Source organism: Misgurnus anguillicaudatus, chromosome 6, assembly GCF_027580225.2.
Source record: "Misgurnus anguillicaudatus chromosome 6, ASM2758022v2, whole genome shotgun sequence".
Classification (NCBI taxonomy): domain Eukaryota; kingdom Metazoa; phylum Chordata; class Actinopteri; order Cypriniformes; family Cobitidae; genus Misgurnus; species Misgurnus anguillicaudatus.
In genome coordinates this window covers 1,632,399-1,657,938 of record NC_073342.2, presented here as the reverse complement: position 1 = coordinate 1,657,938, position 25,540 = coordinate 1,632,399, and the positions used below count along the sequence as shown (strand labels likewise).

General features: G+C 37.5%; 2 non-coding genes and 2 pseudogenes across 2 annotated transcripts; all 4 read right to left on the bottom strand.

Moving 5' to 3' along the window:
* Positions 1-6,964: 6,964 nt before the first annotated feature.
* Positions 6,965-7,129, bottom strand: LOC141364583 (U1 spliceosomal RNA). The gene has a single exon (XR_012370294.1). It is a non-coding gene; the product is annotated as a U1 spliceosomal RNA (small nuclear RNA).
* A 1,074-nt stretch (positions 7,130-8,203) lies between these two features.
* LOC129434914 (U2 spliceosomal RNA) lies at positions 8,204-8,408 on the bottom strand (annotated as a pseudogene).
* Positions 8,409-22,219: 13,811 nt separating this feature from the next.
* On the bottom strand, positions 22,220-22,384 carry LOC129435535 (U1 spliceosomal RNA). The gene has a single exon (XR_008641334.1). It is a non-coding gene; the product is annotated as a U1 spliceosomal RNA (small nuclear RNA).
* A 1,073-nt stretch (positions 22,385-23,457) lies between these two features.
* On the bottom strand, positions 23,458-23,621 carry LOC141364458 (U2 spliceosomal RNA; annotated as a pseudogene).
* Between the last annotated feature and the right edge of the window lie 1,919 nt (positions 23,622-25,540).

The window sequence follows — 25,540 nt, the reverse complement described above, 5'->3', positions numbered from 1 at the left end:
GAAATAAATTCTAAAATGTAATAGGTTAAGGCCTAAATCAAGTAAAAATATATGCCAGTGGTTTAAGGGAAATAAACCTAAATTGAGTTTATTATTGCATTAAGTTGGAACAGAAATTAAGTTTATTTTTCTTACCCCACCGGCAGATATTTTTACTTGTTTTAAATATAAACCTGTTGCTTTTTAGAATTTATTTCAATTATTACAACACATAATATCTTAAGCCACTTTGCTTAACAAGTAAATGCATCTCGATTTAAGAATGGTCAGATATTTACTAGAAAACAAGACAAAAACTTCCAAACATGAATTTACAGACGGCTGGAAATTTTAAACAAAATAACTAGACATACCTATTCGGGTCTGCTCCCGTTTGCTGTGATGAAGGGGGTCTTAGTCCAAAGCACATTTTGAGGAATACTTACACATTTTACTTCTTATTTCTTTAGAATGAATTATTATTTATTTTCAATTACAAAGTATGCGATCTGATTTTCTATTTATTTATTTATTTAGCTTGTTGCACATTTGATTTGTTGCCGCATCATTCCGTGTTAATGTATTTCAATGTATTTGTTTATAAGCAAAAAGTGCGTTATTATAATTCATTATATAGCTGCGAAATATATAAAAGTATTCCCAGCAAACACAAAACGTTTTTATAACGTTTTTGTATTTGCTGGGTTGGCATCACTTTCTTTAGCTCACACAAAATTCTACCAAAAAACAGCATATCATTTTCTACTAAATAACTGCATACACTGTGGATTAAAAATGTCCGGAATGCGAACCTGGTAAAACCCAGGTAAAAAAAGCAAATAAAAAATAAACCATTTTGATATAGCAAAAGTTTACAAATAAATGCACTCCCTGTACACAACAAGCACGTCTCGTTACCATTCATATTTTGCGTGATTTAAGTTTCGTCGCATACATTTTGGAATAAAATAAGGCTTTTAATGTATGCAGACTTCATTCTCCATTAAGGGCTTATCAATCATAATGAACGCTGTTAACTATTCTCATTGAATGGTCTAAATCCAATGCTGGTAAAGAAATCAAATGTCCATTTAAACGCAACAAGCAAACAGCTATGCTTCCAGGTCTGTCGACGTTGCTGTGGTTTTTCGACAGCTGTAATATGAAGGGTAGAGTGAAAAAAGTGTTTAAGTGTTTTAAACATCCAAATCTGTTCGTTTACTTGCTACTTTTTTCCTGTTTTCGAGTAAAAAAATAATTCTTAAATCGAGATGCATTTTCTTGTTAAGCAAAGTGGCTTAGATTTTAAGTCTTGTTTACTGAAATAAATTCTAAAATGTAATAGGTTAAGGCCTAAATCAAGTAAAAATATATGCCAGTGGGTTAAGGGAAATAAACCTAAATTGAGTTTATTATTGAATTAAGTTGAAACTGAAATTAAGTTTATTTTTCTTACCCCGCCGGCAGATATTTTTACTTGTTTTAAATATAAACCTGTTGATTTTTGTAATTTATTTCAATTATTACAATACATAACATCTTAAGCCACTTTGCGTAACAAGTAAATGCATCTCGATTCAAGAATTGTCAGATATCCACTAGAAAACAAGACAATAACAGCAAGACAGACCTTAATTTACTTTTTTCTTCCAAACATGAATTTACAGACGGCTGGAAATTTTAAATAAAATAACTAGACATACCTATTCGGGTCTGCTCCCGTTTGCTGTGATGAACGGGGTCTTGGTCCAAAGCACATTTTGAGGAATACTTACACATTTTACTTCTTATTTCTTTAGAATTAATTATTATTTATTTTCAATTACAAAGTATGCGATCTGATTTTCTAATCGCGGTGTGTTTTATTCCTCGTTTGCTTGCATGGATTTGCTTTATTTATTTTGCTTGTTGCATTTAAATGCACATTTGATTTGTTGCCGCATTATCCTGTGTTAATGTATTTCAACGTGCTTATAAACAAAAAGTGCGTTATTATAACCAATTATATAGCTGTGAAATATATAAAAGTATTCCCAAAAACCCAGGTAAAAAAGTAAAATAAAAAATAAACCATTTTGATTTAGCAAAAGTTTACAAATAAATGCACTCCCTGTACACAACAAGCACGTCTGGTTACCATTCATGTTTTGCATGATTTAAGTCTCGTCGCATACATGTTTGCGTAAGGATTTGATATTTATTTTTTGTGGAAGTTTATTAAACTAAAAGGCTTTGTATTTTTGCTCCGTGAGCCGCTTGGACGCTGTTTAAATAGTCATCGGGAGTTAACTGTATTTTGCTGTCCTGCAGTTTTTTTCTTTCTTTACGTGTGTATATAAGTGTATGTACCATTTATATAACTATTTCCACATGTAATATCTGAGCGGTGGTTTTTGAGACTTAAACAGAAGGCGAGAGTATGTTTGTGTGTTTTGGTTTATTTTTGGTTCGTCACTGCTTTTAAGAACTATGCACTGATTTGCTGTGTGGTTTGTCCCTTCTGTTAAAAAGTGGATTTAATCTAGTCTCTCCAATTGTGGGTAAATAACCGGTGGGCCGTAAATTTTATCTTTTAAATATTTTTAAGCACTTTCTGTAAAAAATAAATTTGTACTATTTTTGGAGAGTCACGTCTCTGTCTTTAATCCCATCCGAACCAGCAGGGTCCTTTTCATATTTTTGTAACTTTTTTGTTTGTTTATTTTTTCTCTTGGGTTCAATCTATTTTCCTGTGTGAATAAATAACCCAGGTGACCTAGTCGGTTCCTTTTCATACCTTTAACCAAAGGTTACACATGCAAGCAAACGAGGAATAACACATACGATTAGATCATCACGTCACATACTTTGGAATTAATAAGAAACAATTATTCAGTCTAAAGAAATGAGAAGTAAAACGTGTATGTACTTCTTCAAATGGGCACACTTTGGACAACGACCCCCGTCATTACAGTAAAATGTTTTCCCTACTTCCGGTCAAAGCCGCCATTTTGTGAAATGGGCATATAGGCGACGCTGGAGCATGCCGCCATTGTCTCTGTTCAACAAAACAATTGTGTTTATATATAGATCTATTCGATTTTTTTTCGATTTCAATCACCGAATACAAGGTACAACACGATGCCATCTGGCCCTTCTCTCTGGTTTATGTTTGTAAGGAAAATAGAGGGCGAAATTCCATTTCAGTCAAACATTCCTTCGTGCCACGCTGCTTTTTTTCTTTGAACGAAAAAAACCCGTGTGCTCCGCCTATACAATTCGTTTTCCTGTTTATGATTATTTTATGCTTAAAACAAGCAAATAAATCTGCCTAAAGGGTAAGAAAAAAAGTCGTGAACTTTTCCCATAAATACTATTTCAAGAAAAACTGTCCTACCCCACTGGCCGATTTTTTGCTTGTTTAAATTCACTTCGATTGCATATATAAAAATATTGTCTACAAACTAGATCACCGGGCAGATGTTTATCTTTTTAGTATCCACCGAAGACACATGCGAACCTGCATATGGGCCAAACTTTTCCACAATACACATTCGTTGTGTGCACGCGCCATTGTCTTTGTTCAACGCGACAGCGTGCTCCGCCTAAATAATTTGACCCATTTTAACATGGGTTTGTTTCTCGTTGTTGTTTTTTCTTTGAAAACAATCTATATAGCGCTCTCCACAATCGTTTTGGTGTTAGCTTTACGTGGAATAGAAACACACAAAAGTACTGAGCGAACGAGAAACATATTATAGAACGCGCAACATCATATAGATCACGGATTGGAAACCAAACTGGCAACCACGCACAAAAGAAGCAAACTCTGGTTTTAAACTCACCTTATTTGTGCCCGGAAAGCGCCCGAGTCGATGAACGGAGTGGACGGAGCAAGCCTCGCTTCCATTTCCGAAGGTCAAAAATCCATTTAAACTTGTAGTCCCCGGTGTCCACTTGTTCTTGTCCAAAAAGCCGAGAAGCGATACCGCAATGGGAGCCGGAGAAGGCGCTGGCTGTCGGGATGGAGGTTAACGGGTCAGAGGTCTGGCACTGAAGGTCTGGGTCCATTCCTCACCGTGTGCATTTCACTCTATACGTGTAAAAAACATACAAATACATAAAATACATACAGAAACAGTTATCACTTACACAAAAAGAACATGAAGGTAAAGCTTCAGTTAATTTGCGTGCTGATTGCTTTTTGCATGCACATAAAAAACTGAACAAAACTTCTATACTAAACAAAATAGGCACTAAAATCGAGGAACACCAGTTGTATAGATATTATTTAAATTTGAAATAAGACAATAAATTACAAATAACATTTGAATGCCTGAATATTGTTCATGTCCACTCCACAAATAAAAACAGTGTGACCCTTCTATTTGGTTTCAAGTTTGAAAGTTTCGAACCTATGCAACACTCTTAAGACAAATGCTCCTAAAAAGTACCAAATAAGGGTTCCTCAGCATGTAACCACAGCAGAACCCGTTTTTTGGTACTATATGGAAACTTTTTATAAGGTTCTATAAAGAATCTTGCCTTGAAAAGTGCTCGCCTCAATGGTGCTATAAAAAAACATTAATTTATCAGCTGTCAGGAGTGACATTTTTGTTACTTATCCACTTTTTAATGTATAACACTTGATAAAGATTATTTATTGTCAATTCTTCACATGTTTCAAGCATACAAAGCAATCGAAATACAAGGTGCATCAGCATTCAGTTAATATGCCACCTGGAGCTGGAATCAGCTTTCAGAAGAGATCAGATGTGTTTCAACGGTAGACACTTTTAAATCTAGATGAAAAACACGACGGTTTAACTTTGCATTTACTGAATGATTTAAAACAGTACGAATGAAACAGTATAAAAGAATACAACAGTATGAACCTGTAGCTGGAATCAGCTTTCGGATGAGATCAGATGTGTTTCAACAGTAGGCACTTTTAAACCTAGATTAAAAACACATCAGTTTAACTTTGCATTTACTGAATGATTTAAAACAGTACGAATAAAACAGTATAAAAGAATACAACAGTATGATCGGTTTAACTTTGCATTTACTGAATGATTTAAAACAGTACGAATAAAACAGTTTAAAAGAATACAACAGTATGATCGGTTTAACTTTAGATTTACTGAATGATTTAAAACAGTACGAATAAAACAGTATAAAAGAATACAACAGTATGAACCTGTATAGCTGGAATCAGCTTCAGATGAGATCAGATGTGTTTCAACAGTAGGCACTTTTAAATCTAGATTAAAAACACCATCGGTTTAACTTTGCATTTACTGAATGATTTAAAATAAAACAGTATAAAAGAATAAAACAGTATGAACCTTACCTGTTATAAAGGGAATGAAGCTTACGGTATGGTGCTTACCTGCAGAAATAAAGTACAAAAAGAACACACAGAACTTCAATTTTCAACCTGTTTGTGATTACCACACAATCCCGTCACCTGGCTGTGGTCTTCATTTGGTGAACGGTTCTTCACTCATAATTGACCTATACAAGAAATAGAGAAGAATATTAAGCAATTCTGCTCTTACATTTAGATGTGCCCCAAGAACACAGACACACCGGCTCCAAAATGTTGAAACAGTACATTTCTGTTATTTTAATGTGGCAAATGTGTCAGCTTTAAAAGAATCATACCTTACCTTTTAAACAGGATGCGCACTGCATTAAATACCTTTACTCCCAGCATAAGCAAGCAATTTTCAAAATGCTTTAAAAGTAAATGGTGATTATTTTACTTGTTTGCCTGTTTTTGACTACCATAGAATCCTGTCGCCTGGATTCCAACCTATCATTTTCAGGCTTGTAAAGCAAATAATGAAATACATTATCATTGACTTCCATAGTAGGAAAAAAAATATTTTGGAAGTATCGTGATAAATGATGAAGAAAATATTTTGAAAAATGATGGTTAGCACACAGTCGATGGTACCTATTAAATTTCATCATATTTTTTTATTCCTACTATGGAAGTCAATGGTCACTATCTGCTGTGGGTTTACCATCATTCCTCAAAATATCTTCTTTTGTGTTAATCAGAAAAAACGAACGCATACAGGTTTAAAACAACACGAGGATGAGTAAATGATGACAGAATTATCATTATTATAAATTGAAATATTTTCTTACTGCAAGTCATTTAGGTAATCAAGAAAATACTTTACCCGTTGTCTTTGCAAGTTAAACAAATACAGCTTTGCTTCCAGGTCTGTCGACGTTGCTGTGGTTTTTCGACAGCTGTAGTATGAAGGGTAGCGAATGAATGAATACATTGCACAAAAAATCCTTTTTAACTATGCAAATATCTAAAAAGTCTTAAAATAAGATGCATTATTTTGATGAGCAAAAGGACATAAGAAAATAAGCCTAGCCTTTCGGGAGAAAAAACATAAAATTTAAGTGAATTTGGGCTTAAAACAAGCAAATAAATCTGCCAAAGGGGTTAGAAACAAATCTAGATTTAAACACCTAATTCAAGAAAAATTGTCTTAGCCCATTGGCAGATTTGTTGGCTTGTTTTAATGTACATTCATGTACAATATTTCGTTTTGTCTTGTATTTCTAAGCATTTTGTACTGCCCAACGTTGTCTAGGTTGTTTAACGGTTGTCATTTTCTTTTAAAAGCTTCATAATTTATTAGTTTGGATGATTGACATTCCTGAGAACCGCTTACATTGTAAGTAAAAGAATCATCTAAGCATTATTTTGTTGAATGTCTCTTAGACATGTAGCTGTTTGATTGTGGTTCTATTTAATGGCCAGTCTATACTTGGGGAACGGTCAAACGTCTATTAGATTTTCACTGACAGCCCAAATTAAGCCTTGTTTTAGCCTAGACACATATTCGCGGTCTATTAGAAGTTATGTAGTCGTTTAATAGCCGCTTTTTGATGACCAATGCGTTCTTGCGCCGTGGTTAGACGTCTCTTGGATTTTCCGTAAAAAGACAAACGAATCTATTTTTAACACAAAGGCCAGGGGAGAGCGCGAACGCAGTCCCCCACTATCAGAAATTTTGCAGTCGAGATTCCCACATTTGGGGAATTCGCAAAGGGTCAGCACAACCGGAGTGCAATGGCTGAGCCTCGCCCTGGGTGAACCACCTTCATGATCATGGTATCTCCCCTGCCAGGTAAGTATGAGCAACAGCCTTTGAGGCCAGACGGCCGCATCTTCCTGTGACCGATCACATCGACGGCGCCCCCGAAGGCCGTCCGACTACCATTTCATTACTGTGTGTGACCAGGTGGAAAGGCGCACGAAGCCAGGTCTGAAACCAAATATTCTTCGAGATCTACCCATTTTCCGTTTCCAGCCCGGTTAAACCGTGCAGAGAGAAAAACGTGAAACAATTTAAATCAAATGGATTTAAATAGCGCATTTCAATATATCGTTTCGTTATTACAAAGTAACTTTACGTGGAATAGAAACAAAGAAATGTACAGAGCAATCGAGAAACAACGAAAGCATAGCAATTTTAGAACGTGGATAAATAAAAACACAAGGGCTCAATGACTTACCCGTTGTCGTTGTGAGTTAAACAAATACAGCTATGCTTCCAGATCTGCCGACGTTGCTGTGGTTCTTCGACAGCTGTAGTACAGTGAAAAAAAAGTTTTCAGGTGTTTTGAACATCCCAATCTGTCTCGTTCGCTTTTTCAGCTGTGTCGATGATGTTTAAGTCGTCATCGTGTCACCTCCAAAATACGAATGCATACAGGTTGAAAACAACACGAGGATGAATAAATGATGACAGAGTTATCATTATAAATTAAAATATTTTCTTACTGCAAGTCATTTAGGTAATCAAGAAAATACTTTACCCGTTGTCTTAAACAAATACAGCTATGCTTCCAGGCGTGTCGACGTTGCTGTGGTTTTTCGACCGCTGTAGTATGAAGGGTAGTGGAAAAAAAAGTTTTCAGGTGTTTTTAACATCCCAAACTGTCTCGTACGATTTTCTTGCGCCTTCAGCTGTGTCGAGGCTGTTTAATTCGTCCTGGTATCACCTCCGCAAACTGTAAGGAAAATAATTAAATACATTACAAAAACATTTCGTTATCAGCGTGTTCATTTCCATGCAAGCTTTTCGTTAAACCAATAATGCCAACGAATACACAGCACTTTTAAAACACACGAATTAAAAAACACTCTGTCATTCACGCACAAAAGAAACAAATTCTGTTTTTTACCTAACTTATTTGTCCCCGAGAAGGGGAGCGCACCGTTCATGGAAACACTGCAATACCACGTCGATGCATGGAGTGGAAGGAGCAAGCTCCGCTTCCATTTCCGAAGGTCAAAAATCCATTTAACGTATAGTCCCCGGGTAGGAGACGTATCAGACATTAAACTGATAAGAACAGATTTTTTTCTTTTTCCAAAGTTTATTGTCACAAGGGCACAATTAAAATGCAATAGTCTGTTTTACATATACATATGAATCAGCAACTTTTTATTCATAAAAGCCAACATCAAAGAGGAACACAATGTCATTTATTTTAAAATCAGATAAAATTAATAAATACAAGTAGTTTGTTAAAAGCTCCCTCTTCTGTTGTGCACAAAAACGTAGTGAGTCCTTATCAAGTTTTGCCATCATGTCAACTCCCCAGAATATAACCATAACCCAACGTTTCAGGGCCCAGAGGAGACCCTCTTAAACCATGGCACCGCTGCCCCCTCCTGTATGTTGTTTTTGCCGGGGGCATCTACGGGCAGCCAGAGCTCGTGCCTGAGGGGACCTCCCTGTGAAAGCTCCGATCCCCACATCCGATTGGCGTCGTATGGTGTACACCTGCAGCCGTTCTTTGGCCAGCTGTATCATGGCCTGCAGGGACACCTCTACGCGCTTCCCCACCAGCAGGTTTCTGGAGGTCCATATGGCATCTTTTATACAATTGATTGTGAGCCAGAGCTTGGTGTGCGTATCTGCTGGCATTGTCCTCTGGCTCACTCCACCCATTACCATCTGGTAGTCTTGGACCCCCCCTGCTGGCAGGCCCGGGAATTGCTGGGGACCGGCCATTGCCCACAGGTCCCTCACAGTGCAGCACTCCCAGAGTGCATGTCTCACGGTCTCGGGCGCGCCACACCCAAGCCGTGGACAGATAGGGTTCCTTGCCATTCCCCGGGAGTGCATAACGGCCCTGACCGGGAGGATCTCATGGGCTGCCATCCACGCCAGGTCTTTATGGTTGTTCCGGAGAGCTGGGTGGGCTGTGTTGCGCCACACTTCCTTGGCCTCACCTAATGTTAGCCAGCGCACTGGACTCACTCTTTCCCGTTTCTGCACAACAGAGAGAATAGAGCGGTGGTTAGATAAAACAGACACATCTTCACCCTCCAGATTAAAACGTTTTAAGAATTTCTTTATAAAATCATATGCAGGAGGTTGGTTAAAAGCTACTGGAATGGTTAAATTTACAGTTAAAACCTTAAGGGATCTTAAATAGGACCCCATCCAAAATCTTGCCATAGCTACTGTTTTATGTTCTTTGGACAGGGTTGTGGCATATTTGATGTGTAGTGCTGTATAGTGTGCTCCTAAAATCAGGTAGGGGTCTGGAATGCCTTTGCCGCCATTTTGGGGTGCCTGTTTCATGGTCTCTCTTTTAAGCCGCTCCCACTTGGACCCCCACAAGAAGTAAAATACTGCACGATCAAGAGCTAAAAAGACAGACCTAGGGGGAATAAAAACAGAGCACAACAATAAAAGTAAGGGTAAGATCATAGCTTTTATAATTAAAACTTTGCCTTCAAGTGTCATCTGTCTTAGACTCCAGTATCCCAGTCTCTGTCTTACTTTTCCCAACACATCATGCCAATTTCCACTCCCACCACCATTCCTATCAAATTTCACTCCTAGAATTTTTAAATCTGCCCTTCTAACTGCAAGGTCAAGTCCGGTCATTTCTTTCGATTGCCATGGGCCGAAAAACTGAACTTCAGTCTTTTCTCTATTAAGTTTGGCCCCCGAAGCCTTCCCGAACCAGTCTGTTAAATCCATTGTCCTTTGGATTGATAAAATATCTGTACATAAAATGTTTATGTCGTCCATGTATAAAACGGTCTTGGCTATCATTCCCCCAGTCCCAGGTATGTCCAGTCCCTTTATCCATTGGTCCCTTCTCAAGACCTGCGCTAATGGTTCAATGCAAGCCACGTACAAGAGAGGAGATAACGGACATCCCTGACGGACACCGCAGCGGATATTTACTGCTTTTGTCAAATTCCCATTTACTAAAATCTTGCTTGTTATGTCCCGGTAAAGCAGTCCCACCCAAGCTAAAAACTGCCCAGGAAAACCCATTTTTTGCAGTACTTGAAACAAGTACTGGTGCGAGACTCGGTCGAAAGCTTTTTCAAAATCTAAATTTAGAATTGCAAGCCGAATATTTCTGTCTCTCGCATAACAGATAGCGTCTCTGATCAGCACGAGGCTGTCGGTGATCTTTCTCCCAGGTACGGCACAGGCTTGGTCCGGGTGGATCAGTTCTGTTAAAACCATAGACATTCGTTGCATTAAAAGTTTACTGAAAAGTTTCATTTCCAAGTTTATAAGGCTTATGGGGCGACAATTTTTTAAATCTAACTTGTCATTCTTTTTATATAAAAGTGTCACAATTCCAGTTCTAAAACTGTCAGGTAGTCGATCAAGTCTGTTGAAGTCGTTAAAAACGGCTAAAATGTCTTCTCCTAAAATATCCCAGAAAGTTTGATAAAATTCTAATGGCAGCCCATCACTTCCAGGGGACTTGCCCTTCTTAAATTTCCCTAATGCTTTAAAAATTTCCACAGAGGTAAAATTATTGGTTAAAAAGCCACTGTCATGTACTGTTTTTGTCACAGAAGTGTATACTTCCTTTGCTATCCCCTCATCAATTGTTTTCTCTTTGTACAACTCTTGATAAAAACTTTCCACTATGTTTAAAATATTTTTTGTTTCGGTCATAACTTCTCCATGTTTGTTTTTTAAATTTACAATTACTTTATCTCTGCTGACAATCTTTCTAAAAAAGTATCTAGTACATTTCTCCCCTTCTTCCAATTCTTTTTCTTTACATCTTAAAATGATACCTCTACTCTGGACCTCCACCAGATTCGACATTTGCTTTTTTACCTCTTGTATTTCTTCCTTAAAATCATACCCCAAATTAAAAAGATTAAAATAACGCTGTAACCTTTTTTGCAATCCCACCATTTGTCGTTTTTCTTTATCCTTCTGTCTTTTCCCCGCCTGCCTAAAAAAAGTCTGGGTCCTTACCTTCACCATTTCCCACCACTGTGCCCGTGATTCGTAGAAGTCCTGAAGGGTTTGCCACTGGCTATACTGCTCCCTGTATTCACTAACTATATCTTTGTTCTCTAATAGGGAGCAGTTTAGCTTCCACAAACCTCTTCCTATGGTCACACCCAAGGGAAGTGCAAGGGTGCAGGAAAGCATAATGTGATCAGAAAAGAAAATGGGCAGTAATGTAGCATCCGTTGGCGGGCAGTTTCTTGTAAAAATATAATCAATACGAGAGGCTCTGGTACCGTCACCACTAAACCAGGTGAAGCCCTCCTCTTTAGGATGCATTATTTTAAAACAGTCTTTTAGATTAAAATCTTTTACTATATTCCGTAGTAAGACTGATGTTTTGTCTTCTCTAAAATCATCTCCTACCCCTTTCCTGTCTTTTTTTGTTAAAACACAATTAAAATCCCCTGCAAAAATTAAGGGTGCTCTTCCTAAAAGGTGGGATTGCAATTCTTCTAAAAGCTCATGCCTTTCATTTTTTCCTGTAAAACCATAAATATTAAGAATGTTAAAATCCCTTTCTAAAAAAGTCAGGTTGGCTAAAAGTGCCCGCCCTTCTCTCACCACTGTGCTGCCCTTCACCAAGATATTAGGGTTATTTACTAAAATTGCAACACCATCATTTTTATTAAAATTGGACCCACTCCATACAGATGGCCCACTAGTCCACAGTTCCTCCCATTTTCTGTACGATTTGCTAAAAGGTAATGAACACTCTTGTAATATAAAAACATCTGACTTGAGGGATTTTAAAAAGGATAAAACATTCTGTGCTCTTATAGTGGCTCTCACACTCCTTACATTGATGGTTGAAATGATGAGAGCCATGAGCAGGAAGGTAAAAAGGCATGATGCTTTAAAAGACATTTTTAAATCTCTAAAAAACTATAAAATGGGGTTACAAAAACAAACCAAAAACAATACTTAGTTTAAATCAATAAAATTCTCAATCTCTTGTGAAACAGATTCTTCCTTTACTCCAATAGGTGAGGACTCAGGGGTTTCAATCTGTTTCTCCCTAGAGCAACTATAAGCTGCTCTAGGGGTAGATGATTTCAGCTCAATTGTTAAGAAGGAAACTTCATTTGGTGAGTTTGTTGGAAAAAGCCTGTTTAGATCTCCCGAGGATGAAGAATCTAAATCAGGTTCAAACCTTTCTCTAATGTCAAGTTCCTCTACAACGGGGGATTGGGTACCCCTTTTCCTTTTCAACTGAGCACTGGGCAACCTATCAGGGGACTGTTCCCCTCCTTGTTCATTTATTTCAATTTGGGTTTCACTTTCACTTTCATTTTCATTTTCCTTTTCATTGTTTAATACATTACCATCTTGCTGTTCCTGGTTGACTTCTGGGCTGGCTGGGCGGAGCCCAACCACCTCACCACCTTCTCCACCAATAGCAGAGTTTGGCGGGAAATTTGAAATTTCTGGCTCCGCCCCCTCATTAACTGTCTCCTTTTCAACCATTTTGTTTGCTTTCAGCTTGTTGGCAAACGACATGGGGCAATCTCTGTAAAGGTGGTTAAAATCCCCACAGAGATTGCACTTTCTGCCATTTGGACACTCTTCAAAAGAGTGCCCAATTTCTCTACATTTTCTGCAAAATGTCTTCTGGCAAGCTTCTACCAGGTGTCCAAGTTCACCACACTTGCGGCAGAGCTTGGGCATACCCTGGTAGTGTATGTAGCCTCTGTTTTCTCCAAGAACTATCATTGATGGCAAATGTTTTAGGCCCTGGTAGCCCTGGGGGTCTTCCCATTGTTTAATGGGGACCCTCCATGAGCAATTCCAGATCCCATCCTCATCCACCACCTTCATAGCTTGGCCCTTAACAGTGCAGTATCTCCCCAACCATACACAAATATCCTCTCCACTAACGGTTTCATTAAACATCCTAACAACAACAACTTTCTGTGTGTTATCAGTCAGTTTATCCACCTTAAAAATGGAGAACTGGGTTTTAACATTTTCAAAACGTTGCCAGAAGACATTCAACAAAGCTGCATTTCTAAAACTAACATCAAAACCTTTGTTAAAAGGCAGGGTCAGAATACAGTTTAGCTCATCAGGACTAAAACCAAGCACTTTCTGAACTAACTTCCGTGAAAAATCCAACCTTGACATTTCCACTGTTTTCCCATTTTGCTCTAAAAAATTAAATCGGACGCTGTGGTGCCTCCGCACGCCAGCACGAGCAGCTGACATGGCAGAGGCACCGACAGCCTAATAAAAACACAATAAAACCAACAAACAATAAAAGAAAGCACTTACCTTAAAACAGTAAAAACCCAGAGACCAGCTCTTCTTAAGCAATCTGGAATTAAAACCTGAAAAATTAATACACAAATAGAATAAAAGTACAAATATACCTCCTAGCAGATACGGGGTTAATGCTATTGAAAAGCACAAACCAAAAACCTGCAAGAGGCGATCGCAGCACCGCCCTGTGGCCAGACACGGGATCTTAGCCAAAAGGCCGAGAAGCGATACCGCAATAGACGCAGCCAAAGGGGAGCCGGCGAAGGCGCTGGCTTTCGGGGTGGAGGCTAGCGGGCATTTAACTCTAATATGAAGTAGTATGTAATATGAAGGGTAGAGTGAAAAAAAAGTGTTAAAGTGTTTTAAACATCCAAATCTGTTCGTTTACTTTGTATTTTTTTCCTGTTTTCGAGTAAAAAAGAATTCTTAAATCGAGATGCATTTTCTTAAGCAAAGTGGCTTAGATTTTAAGTCTTGTTTACTGAAATAAATTCTAAAATGTAATAGGTTAAGGCCTAAATCAAGTAAAAATATATGCCAGTGGTTTAAGGGAAATAAACCTAAATTGAGTTTATTATTGCATTAAGTTGGAACAGAAATTAAGTTTATTTTTCTTACCCCACCGGCAGATATTTTTACTTGTTTTAAATATAAACCTGTTGCTTTTTAGAATTTATTTCAATTATTACAACACATAATATCTTAAGCCACTTTGCTTAACAAGTAAATGCATCTCGATTTAAGAATGGTCAGATATTTACTAGAAAACAAGACAAAAACTTCCAAACATGAATTTACAGACGGCTGGAAATTTTAAACAAAATAACTAGACATACCTATTCGGGTCTGCTCCCGTTTGCTGTGATGAAGGGGGTCTTAGTCCAAAGCACATTTTGAGGAATACTTACACATTTTACTTCTTATTTCTTTAGAATGAATTATTATTTATTTTCAATTACAAAGTATGCGATCTGATTTTCTATTTATTTATTTATTTAGCTTGTTGCACATTTGATTTGTTGCCGCATCATTCCGTGTTAATGTATTTCAATGTATTTGTTTATAAGCAAAAAGTGCGTTATTATAATTCATTATATAGCTGCGAAATATATAAAAGTATTCCCAGCAAACACAAAACGTTTTTATAACGTTTTTGTATTTGCTGGGTTGGCATCACTTTCTTTAGCTCACACAAAATTCTACCAAAAAACAGCATATCATTTTCTACTAAATAACTGCATACACTGTGGATTAAAAATGTCCGGAATGCGAACCTGGTAAAACCCAGGTAAAAAAAGCAAATAAAAAATAAACCATTTTGATTTAGCAAAAGTTTACAAATAAATGCACTCCCTGTACACAACAAGCACGTCTCGTTACCATTCATATTTTGCGTGATTTAAGTTTCGTCGCATACATTTTGGAATAAAATAAGGCTTTTAATGTATGCAGACTTCATTCTCCATTAAGGGCTTATCAATCATAATGAACGCTGTTAACTATTCTCATTGAATGGTCTAAATCCAATGCTGGTAAAGAAATCAAATGTCCATTTAAACGCAACAAGCAAACAGCTATGCTTCCAGGTCTGTCGACGTTGCTGTGGTTTTTCGACAGCTGTAATATGAAGGGTAGAGTGAAAAAAGTGTTTAAGTGTTTTAAACATCCAAATCTGTTCGTTTACTTGCTACTTTTTTCCTGTTTTCGAGTAAAAAAATAATTCTTAAATCGAGATGCATTTTCTTGTTAAGCAAAGTGGCTTAGATTTTAAGTCTTGTTTACTGAAATAAATTCTAAAATGTAATAGGTTAAGGCCTAAATCAAGTAAAAATATATGCCAGTGGGTTAAGGGAAATAAACCTAAATTGAGTTTATTATTGAATTAAGTTGAAACTGAAATTAAGTTTATTTTTCTTACCCCGCCGGCAGATATTTTTACTTGTTTTAAATATAAACCTGTTGATTTTTGTAATTTATTTCAATTATTACAATACATAACATCTTAAGCCACTTTGCGTAACAAGTAAATGCATCTCGATTTAAGAATTGTCAGATATTTACTAGAAAACAAGACAATAACAGCAAGACAGACCTTAATTTACTTTTTTCTTCCAAACATGAATTTACAGACGGCTGGAAATTTTAAATAAAACAACTAGACATACCTATTCGGGTCTGCTCCCGTTTGCTGTGATGAACGGGGTCTTGGTCCAAAGCACATTTTGAGGAATACTTACACATTTTACTTCTTATTTCTTTAGAATTAATTATTATTTATTTTCAATTACAAAGTATGCGATCTGATTTTCTAATCGCGGTGTGTTTTATTCCTCGTTTGCTTGCATGGATTTGCTTTATTTATTTTGCTTGTTGCATTTAAATGCACATTTGATTTGTTGCCGCATTATCCTGTGTTAATGTATTTCAACGTGCTTATAAACAAAAAGTGCGTTATTATAACCAATTATATAGCTGTGAAATATATAAAAGTATTCCCAAAAACCCAGGTAAAAAAGTAAAATAAAAAATAAACCATTTTGATTTAGCAAAAGTTTACAAATAAATGCACTCCCTGTACACAACAAGCACGTCTGGTTACCATTCATGTTTTGCATGATTTAAGTCTCGTCGCATACATGTTTGCGTAAGGATTTGATATTTATTTTTTGTGGAAGTTTATTAAACTAAAAGGCTTTGTATTTTTGCTCCGTGAGCCGCTTGGACGCTGTTTAAATAGTCATCGGGAGTTAACTGTATTTTGCTGTCCTGCAGTTTTTTTCTTTCTTTACGTGTGTATATAAGTGTATGTACCATTTATATAACTATTTCCACATGTAATATCTGAGCGGTGGTTTTTGAGACTTAAACAGAAGGCGAGAGTATGTTTGTGTGTTTTGGTTTATTTTTGGTTCGTCACTGCTTTTAAGAACTATGCACTGATTTGCTGTGTGGTTTGTCCCTTCTGTTAAAAAGTGGATTTAATCTAGTCTCTCCAATTGTGGGTAAATAACCGGTGGGCCGTAAATTTTATCTTTTAAATATTTTTAAGCACTTTCTGTAAAAAATAAATTTGTACTATTTTTGGAGAGTCACGTCTCTGTCTTTAATCCCATCCGAACCAGCAGGGTCCTTTTCATATTTTTGTAACTTTTTTGTTTGTTTATTTTTTCTCTTGGGTTCAATCTATTTTCCTGTGTGAATAAATAACCCAGGTGACCTAGTCGGTTCCTTTTCATACCTTTAACCAAAGGTTACACATGCAAGCAAACGAGGAATAACACATACGATTAGATCATCACGTCACATACTTTGGAATTAATAAGAAACAATTATTCAGTCTAAAGAAATGAGAAGTAAAACGTGTATGTACTTCTTCAAATGGGCACACTTTGGACAACGACCCCCGTCATTACAGTAAAATGTTTTCCCTACTTCCGGTCAAAGCCGCCATTTTGTGAAATGGGCATATAGGCGACGCTGGAGCATGCCGCCATTGTCTCTGTTCAACAAAACAATTGTGTTTATATATAGATCTATTCGATTTTTTTTCGATTTCAATCACCGAATACAAGGTACAACACGATGCCATCTGGCCCTTCTCTCTGGTTTATGTTTGTAAGGAAAATAGAGGGCGAAATTCCATTTCAGTCAAACATTCCTTCGTGCCACGCTGCTTTTTTTCTTTGAACGAAAAAAAAAACCCGTGTGCTCCGCCTATACAATTCGTTTTCCTGTTTATGATTATTTTATGCTTAAAACAAGCAAATAAATCTGCCTAAAGGGTAAGAAAAAAAGTCGTGAACTTTTCCCATAAATACTATTTCAAGAAAAACTGTCCTACCCCACTGGCCGATTTTTTGCTTGTTTAAATTCACTTCGATTGCATATATAAAAATATTGTCTACAAACTAGATCACCGGGCAGATGTTTATCTTTTTAGTATCCACCGAAGACACATGCGAACCTGCATATGGGCCAAACTTTTCCACAATACACATTCGTTGTGTGCACGCGCCATTGTCTTTGTTCAACGCGACAGCGTGCTCCGCCTAAATAATTTGACCCATTTTAACATGGGTTTGTTTCTCGTTGTTGTTTTTTCTTTGAAAACAATCTATATAGCGCTCTCCACAATCGTTTTGGTGTTAGCTTTACGTGGAATAGAAACACACAAAAGTACTGAGCGAACGAGAAACATATTATAGAACGCGCAACATCATATAGATCACGGATTGGAAACCAAACTGGCAACCACGCACAAAAGAAGCAAACTCTGGTTTTAAACTCACCTTATTTGTGCCCGGAAAGCGCCCGAGTCGATGAACGGAGTGGACGGAGCAAGCCTCGCTTCCATTTCCGAAGGTCAAAAATCCATTTAAACTTGTAGTCCCCGGTGTCCACTTGTTCTTGTCCAAAAAGCCGAGAAGCGATACCGCAATGGGAGCCGGAGAAGGCGCTGGCTGTCAGGATGGAGGTTAACGGGTCAGAGGTCTGGCACTGAAGGTCTGGGTCCATTCCTCACCGTGTGCATTTCACTCTATACGTGTAAAAAACATACAAATACATAAAATACATACAGAAACAGTTATCACTTACACAAAAAGAACATGAAGGTAAAGCTTCAGTTAATTTGCTTGCTGATTGCTTTTTGCATGCACATAAAAAACTGAACAAAACTGATATACTAAACAAAATAGGCCCTAAAATTGAGGAACACCAGTTGTATAGCTATTTTTTAAATATGAAATAAGACAATAAATTACAAATAACATTTGAATGCCTGCAGCTTGTTCATGTCCACTCCACAAAAAAAAACAGTGTGACCCTTCTATTTGGTTTCAAGTTTGAAAGTTTCGAACCTATGCAACACTCTTAAGACAAATGCTCCTAAAAAGTACCAAATAAGGGTTCCTCAGCATGTAACCACAGCAGAACCCGTTTTTTGGTACTATATGGAAACTTTTTATAAGGTTCTATAAAGAATCTTGCCTTGAAAAGTGCTCGCCTCAATGGTGCTATAAAAAAACATTAATTTATCAGCTGTCAGGAGTGACATTTTTGTTACTTATCCACTTTTTAATGTATAACACTTGATAAAGATTATTTATTGTCAATTCTTCACATGTTTCAAGCATACAAAGCAATCGAAATACAAGGTGCATCAGCATTCAGTTAATATGCCACCTGGAGCTGGAATCAGCTTTCAGAAGAGATCAGATGTGTTTCAACGGTAGACACTTTTAAATCTAGATGAAAAACACGACGGTTTAACTTTGCATTTACTGAATGATTTAAAACAGTACGAATGAAACAGTATAAAAGAATACAACAGTATGAACCTGTAGCTGGAATCAGCTTTCGGATGAGATCAGATGTGTTTCAACAGTAGGCACTTTTAAACCTAGATTAAAAACACATCAGTTTAACTTTGCATTTACTGAATGATTTAAAACAGTACGAATGAAACAGTATAAAAGAATACAACAGTATGAACCTGTAGCTGGAATCAGCTTTCAAATGAGATCAGATGTGTTTCAACAGTGGGCACTTTTAAACCTAGATTAAAGACACATCGATTTAACTTTGCATTTACTGAAGAATATAAAACAGTACGAATAAAACAGTATAAAAGAATACAACAGTATGATCGGTTTAACTTTGCATTTACTGAATGATTTAAAACAGTACGAATAAAACAGTATAAAAGAATACAACAGTATGAACCTGTAGCTGGAATCAGCTTTCAGATGAGATCAGATGTGTTTCAACAGTAGGCACTTTTAAATCTAGATTTAAAGACACATCGGTTTAACTTTGCATTTACTGAAGAATTTGAAACAGTACGAATGAAACAGTATAAAAGAATACAACAGTATAAACCTGTAGCTGGAATCAGCTTTCAGATGAGATCAGATGTGTTTCAACAGTAGGCACTTTTAAATCTAGATTAAAGACACAACGGTTTAACTTTGCATTTACTGAATAAACAGTACGAATAAAACATTATAAAAGAATACAACAGTATGATCGGTTTAACTTTGCATTTACTGAATGATTTAAAACAGTACGAATGAAACAGTATAAAAGAATACAACAGTATGAACCTGTAGCTGGAATCAGCTTTCAGATGAGATCAGATGTGTTTCAACAGTAGGCACTTTTAAATCTAGATTAAAGAAACAACGGTTTAACTTTGCATTTACTGAATAAACAGTACGAATAAAACATTATAAAAGAATACAACAGTATGATCGGTTTAACTTTGCATTTACTGAATGATTTAAAACAGTACGAATGAAACAGTATAAAAGAATACAACAGTATGAACCTGTAGCTGGAATCAGCTTTCAAATGAGATCAGATGTGTTTCAACAGTGGGCACTTTTAAATCTAGATTAAAGACACATCGGTTTAACTTTGCATTTACTGAAGAATATAAAACAGTACGAATAAAAGAGTATAAAAGAATACAACAGTATGATCGGTTTAACTTTGCATTTACTGAATGATTTAAAACAGAACGAATAAAACAGTATAAAAGAATACAACAGTATGAACCTGTAGCTGGAATCAGCTTTCAAATGAGATCAGATGTGTTTCAACAGAAGACACTTTTAAATCTAGATTAAAAACACATCGGTTTAACTTTGCATTTACTGAATGATTTAAAACAGTACGAATAAAACAGTATAAAAGAATACAACAGTATGATCGGTTTAACTTTGCATTTACTGAATGATTTAAAACAGTACGAATAAAACAGTTTAAAAGAATACAACAGTATGATCGGTTTAACTTTAGATTTACTGAATGATTTAAAACAGTACGAATAAAACAGTATAAAAGAATACAACAGTATGAACCTGTATAGCTGGAATCAGCTTCAGATGAGATCAGATGTGTTTCAACAGTAGGCACTTTTAAATCTAGATTAAAAACACCATCGGTTTAACTTTGCATTTACTGAATGATTTAAAATAAAACAGTATAAAAGAATAAAACAGTATGAACCTTACCTGTTATAAAGGGAATGAAGCTTACGGTATGGTGCTTACCTGCAGAAATAAAGTACAAAAAGAACACACAGAACTTCAATTTTCAACCTGTTTGTGATTACCACACAATCCCGTCACCTGGCTGTGGTCTTCATTTGGTGAACGGTTCTTCACTCATAATTGACCTATACAAGAAATAGAGAAGAATATTAAGCAATTCTGCTCTTACATTTAGATGTGCCCCAAGAACACAGACACACCGGCTCCAAAATGTTGAAACAGTACATTTCTGTTATTTTAATGTGGCAAATGTGTCAGCTTTAAAAGAATCATACCTTACCTTTTAAACAGGATGCGCACTGCATTAAATACCTTTACTCCCAGCATAAGCAAGCAATTTTCAAAATGCTTTAAAAGTAAATGGTGATTATTTTACTTGTTTGCCTGTTTTTGACTACCATAGAATCCTGTCGCCTGGATTCCAACCTATCATTTTCAGGCTTGTAAAGCAAATAATGAAATACATTATCATTGACTTCCATAGTAGGAAAAAAAATATTTTGGAAGTATCGTGATAAATGATGAAGAAAATATTTTGAAAAATGATGGTTAGCACACAGTCGATGGTACCTATTAAATTTCATCATATTTTTTTATTCCTACTATGGAAGTCAATGGTCACTATCTGCTGTGGGTTTACCATCATTCCTCAAAATATCTTCTTTTGTGTTAATCAGAAAAAACGAACGCATACAGGTTTAAAACAACACGAGGATGAGTAAATGATGACAGAATTATCATTATTATAAATTGAAATATTTTCTTACTGCAAGTCATTTAGGTAATCAAGAAAATACTTTACCCGTTGTCTTTGCAAGTTAAACAAATACAGCTTTGCTTCCAGGTCTGTCGACGTTGCTGTGGTTTTTCGACAGCTGTAGTATGAAGGGTAGCGAATGAATGAATACATTGCACAAAAAATCCTTTTTAACTATGCAAATATCTAAAAAGTCTTAAAATAAGATGCATTATTTTGATGAGCAAAAGGACATAAGAAAATAAGCCTAGCCTTTCGGGAGAAAAAACATAAAATTTAAGTGAATTTGGGCTTAAAACAAGCAAATAAATCTGCCAAAGGGGTTAGAAACAAATCTAGATTTAAACACCTAATTCAAGAAAAATTGTCTTAGCCCATTGGCAGATTTGTTGGCCTGTTTTAATGTACATTCATGTACAATATTTCGTTTTGTCTTGTATTTCTAAGCATTTTGTACTGCCCAACGTTGTCTAGGTTGTTTAACGGTTGTCATTTTCTTTTAAAAGCTTTATAATTTATTAGTTTGGATGATTGCCATTCCTGAGAACCGCTTACATTGTAAGTAAAAGAATCATCTAAGCATTATTTTGTTGAATGTCTCTTAGACATGTAGCTGTTTGATTGTGGTTCTATTTAATGGCCAGTCTATACTTGGGGAACGGTCAAACGTCTATTAGATTTTCACTGACAGCCCAAATTAAGCCTTGTTTTAGCCTAGACACATATTCGCGGTCTATTAGAAGTTATGTAGTCGTTTAATAGCCGCTTTTTGATGACCAATGCGTTCTTGTGCCGTGGTTAGGCGTCTCTTGGATTTTCCGTAAAAAGACAAACGAATCTATTTTTAACACAAAGGCCAGGGGAGAGCGCGAACGCAGTCCCCCACTATCAGAAATTTTGCAGTCGAGATTCCCACATTTGGGGAATTCGCAAAGGGTCAGCACAACCGGAGTGCAATGGCTGAGCCTCGCCCTGGGTGAACCACCTTCATGATCATGGTATCTCCCCTGCCAGGTAAGTATGAGCAACAGCCTTTGAGGCCAGACGGCCGCATCTTCCTGTGACCGATCACATCGACGGCGCCCCCGAAGGCCGTCCGACTACCATTTCATTACTGTGTGTGACCAGGTGGAAAGGCGCACGAAGCCAGGTCTGAAACCAAATATTCTTCGAGATCTACCCATTTTCCGTTTCCAGCCCGGTTAAACCGTGCAGAGAGAAAAACGTGAAACAATTTAAATCAAATGGATTTAAATAGCGCATTTCAATATATCGTTTCGTTATTACAAAGTAACTTTACGTGGAATAGAAACAAAGAAATGTACAGAGCAATCGAGAAACAACGAAAGCATAGCAATTTTAGAACGTGGATAAATAAAAACACAAGGGCTCAATGACTTACCCGTTGTCGTTGTGAGTTAAACAAATACAGCTATGCTTCCAGATCTGCCGACGTTGCTGTGGTTCTTCGACAGCTGTAGTACAGTGAAAAAAAAGTTTTCAGGTGTTTTGAACATCCCAATCTGTCTCGTTCGCTTTTTCAGCTGTGTCGATGATGTTTAAGTCGTCATCGTGTCACCTCCAAAATACGAATGCATACAGGTTGAAAACAACACGAGGATGAATAAATGATGACAGAGTTATCATTATAAATTAAAATATTTTCTTACTGCAAGTCATTTAGGTAATCAAGAAAATACTTTACCCGTTGTCTTAAACAAATACAGCTATGCTTCCAGGCGTGTCGACGTTGCTGTGGTTTTTCGACCGCTGTAGTATGAAGGGTAGTGGAAAAAAAGTTTTCAGGTGTTTTTAACATCCCAAACTGTCTCGTACGATTTTCTTGCGCCTTCAGCTGTGTCGAGGCTGTTTAATTCGTCCTGGTATCACCTCCGCAAACTGTAAGGAAAATAATTAAATACATTACAAAAACATTTCGTTATCAGCGTGTTCATTTCCATGCAAGCTTTTCGTTAAACCAATAATGCCAACGAATACACAGCACTTTTAAAACACACGAATTAAAAAACACTCTGTCATTCACGCACAAAAGAAACAAATTCTGTTTTTTACCTAACTTATTTGTCCCCGAGAAGGGGAGCGCACCGTTCATGGAAACACTGCAATACCACGTCGATGCATGGAGTGGAAGGAGCAAGCTCCGCTTCCATTTCCGAAGGTCAAAAATCCATTTAACGTATAGTCCCCGGGTAGGAGACGTATCAGACATTAAACTGATAAGAACAGATCAGAGGAGATCCTCTTAAACCAAGGCTCCGCTGCCCCAGCCTGATTGTTTGTGGGGGGCATCTACGGGCAGTCAGGACTCGTGGCTGAGGGGACCTCCCTGTGAAGCTCCGACCCCCACGTCCGAATGGCGACGTATGGCGTACTCCTGCAGCCTTTCTTTGGCCAGCTGTAACATGGCCTGCAGAGACACCTGTACGCGCTTCCCCACCAGCAGGTTTCTGGAGGTCCATATGGCATCTTTGATGCAATTAATGGTAAGCCAGAGCCTGGTATAAGTGTCCGCTGGCATTTGGCTCTGGCCTGTTCCACCCATGACCATCCTGTAATCTGTGACCCCCCCTGCTGGCAGGTACGGGAATTGCTGGGGGCCGGCCGTTGCCCACAGGTCCCTCACAGCACTGCATTCCCAGAGTGCATGTCTCACGGTCTCAGGCATGCCGCAACTGAGCCGTGGACATATTGGATTTTTTGACATTCCCCGGGAATGCATCACGGCCCTGACCGGGAGGATCTCATGGGCTGCCATCCACGCCAGGTCCTTGTGCCTGTTCTGAAGAGCTGAATGGGACACATCGCGCCACACTTTCTTGGCCTCATCTAACATGAGCCCGCGCACTTGACTCACTTTTTCCCGTTCCTGCACAGCAGAGAGAATAGAGCGGTGATTAGTTAAGACATCTATACTTTCTTTTTCCAGGTTGTATTGTCTTAAAAAGGTTTTAATAAAAGCATAGGCTGGCGGTAAATCAAATGCAATGGGTGTTTTTAAATTAACTGTTAAAAGCTTTAAGGACCGCAAATACGACCCCATCCAGAATCTGGCCATGGCTATTGTTTTGTGGTCTTTAGATGGGGTTGTAGCATATTTTATATGTAGTGCAGTGTAGTGTGCTCCTAAAACCAGGTGGGGGTCCGGCACCCCTTTGCCTCCATGCTTAGGTGCTTGCTTCATGATCTCTCTCTTAAGCCTCTCCCATTTGGACCCCCACAGGAAATAAAAGACAGCTCGATTCAGGGCTAAAAAGAAGGATCTAGGAGGATAAAAGACTGAACACAACAATAAAATTAGTGGCAAAATCACTGCTTTTATTATTAAAACTTTCCCTTCCAATGTAAGTTGGCGAAGTCCCCAAAACCCCAGTCTCTGTGTTACTTTTGCTAAAACCTCTGACCAATTCCCACTACCTCCTCCTTTACTGTCAAACTTAATGCCCAATATTTTCAAGTCTGTCTTTTTTACAGTTAAATCCAGTCCATTTGTGTCTATAGGTTGCCAGGGGCCAAAGAATTGTGCTTGTGTTTTGTCTCTGTTTAGTTTGGCCCCTGAAGCTCTCCCAAACCAGTCAGTCACATCCATTGTCCTCTTAATAGATAGAATGTCTGTGCATAAAATGTTTATGTCGTCCATATACAGTACCGTCTTTGCCATCTGTCCTCCTGTCCCTGGTAAGTCCAGTCCTTTGATCCATTGATCCCCTCGCAATACCTGCGCTAAAGGCTCAATACAGGCCACGTATAGGAGGGGAGATAACGGACATCCCTGACGGACACCGCAGCGAATATTTACTGCTTTGGACAAGTTCCCATTTACTACAATTCTGCTAGTTATGTCCCGATACAGCATTCCCACCCAAGCTATGAATTTCCCCGGAAAACCCATTTTTTCCAGTACTTGAAACAAGTACTGGTGCGAGACTCGGTCGAATGCCTTTTCAAAATCTAAATTTAGGACTACTAAACGAATGTTTCTGTCTCTCGCGTAACAGATGGTGTCTCTAATCAGTACTAGGCTGTCTGTGATCTTTCTCCCAGGGACGGCGCAGGCTTGGTCCGGGTGGATCAGTTCTGTTAAAACCATAGACATTCGTTTCATTAATATTTTGCTAAAAAGTTTCAAATCAAAATTTAAAAGAGTTATTGGGCGCCAG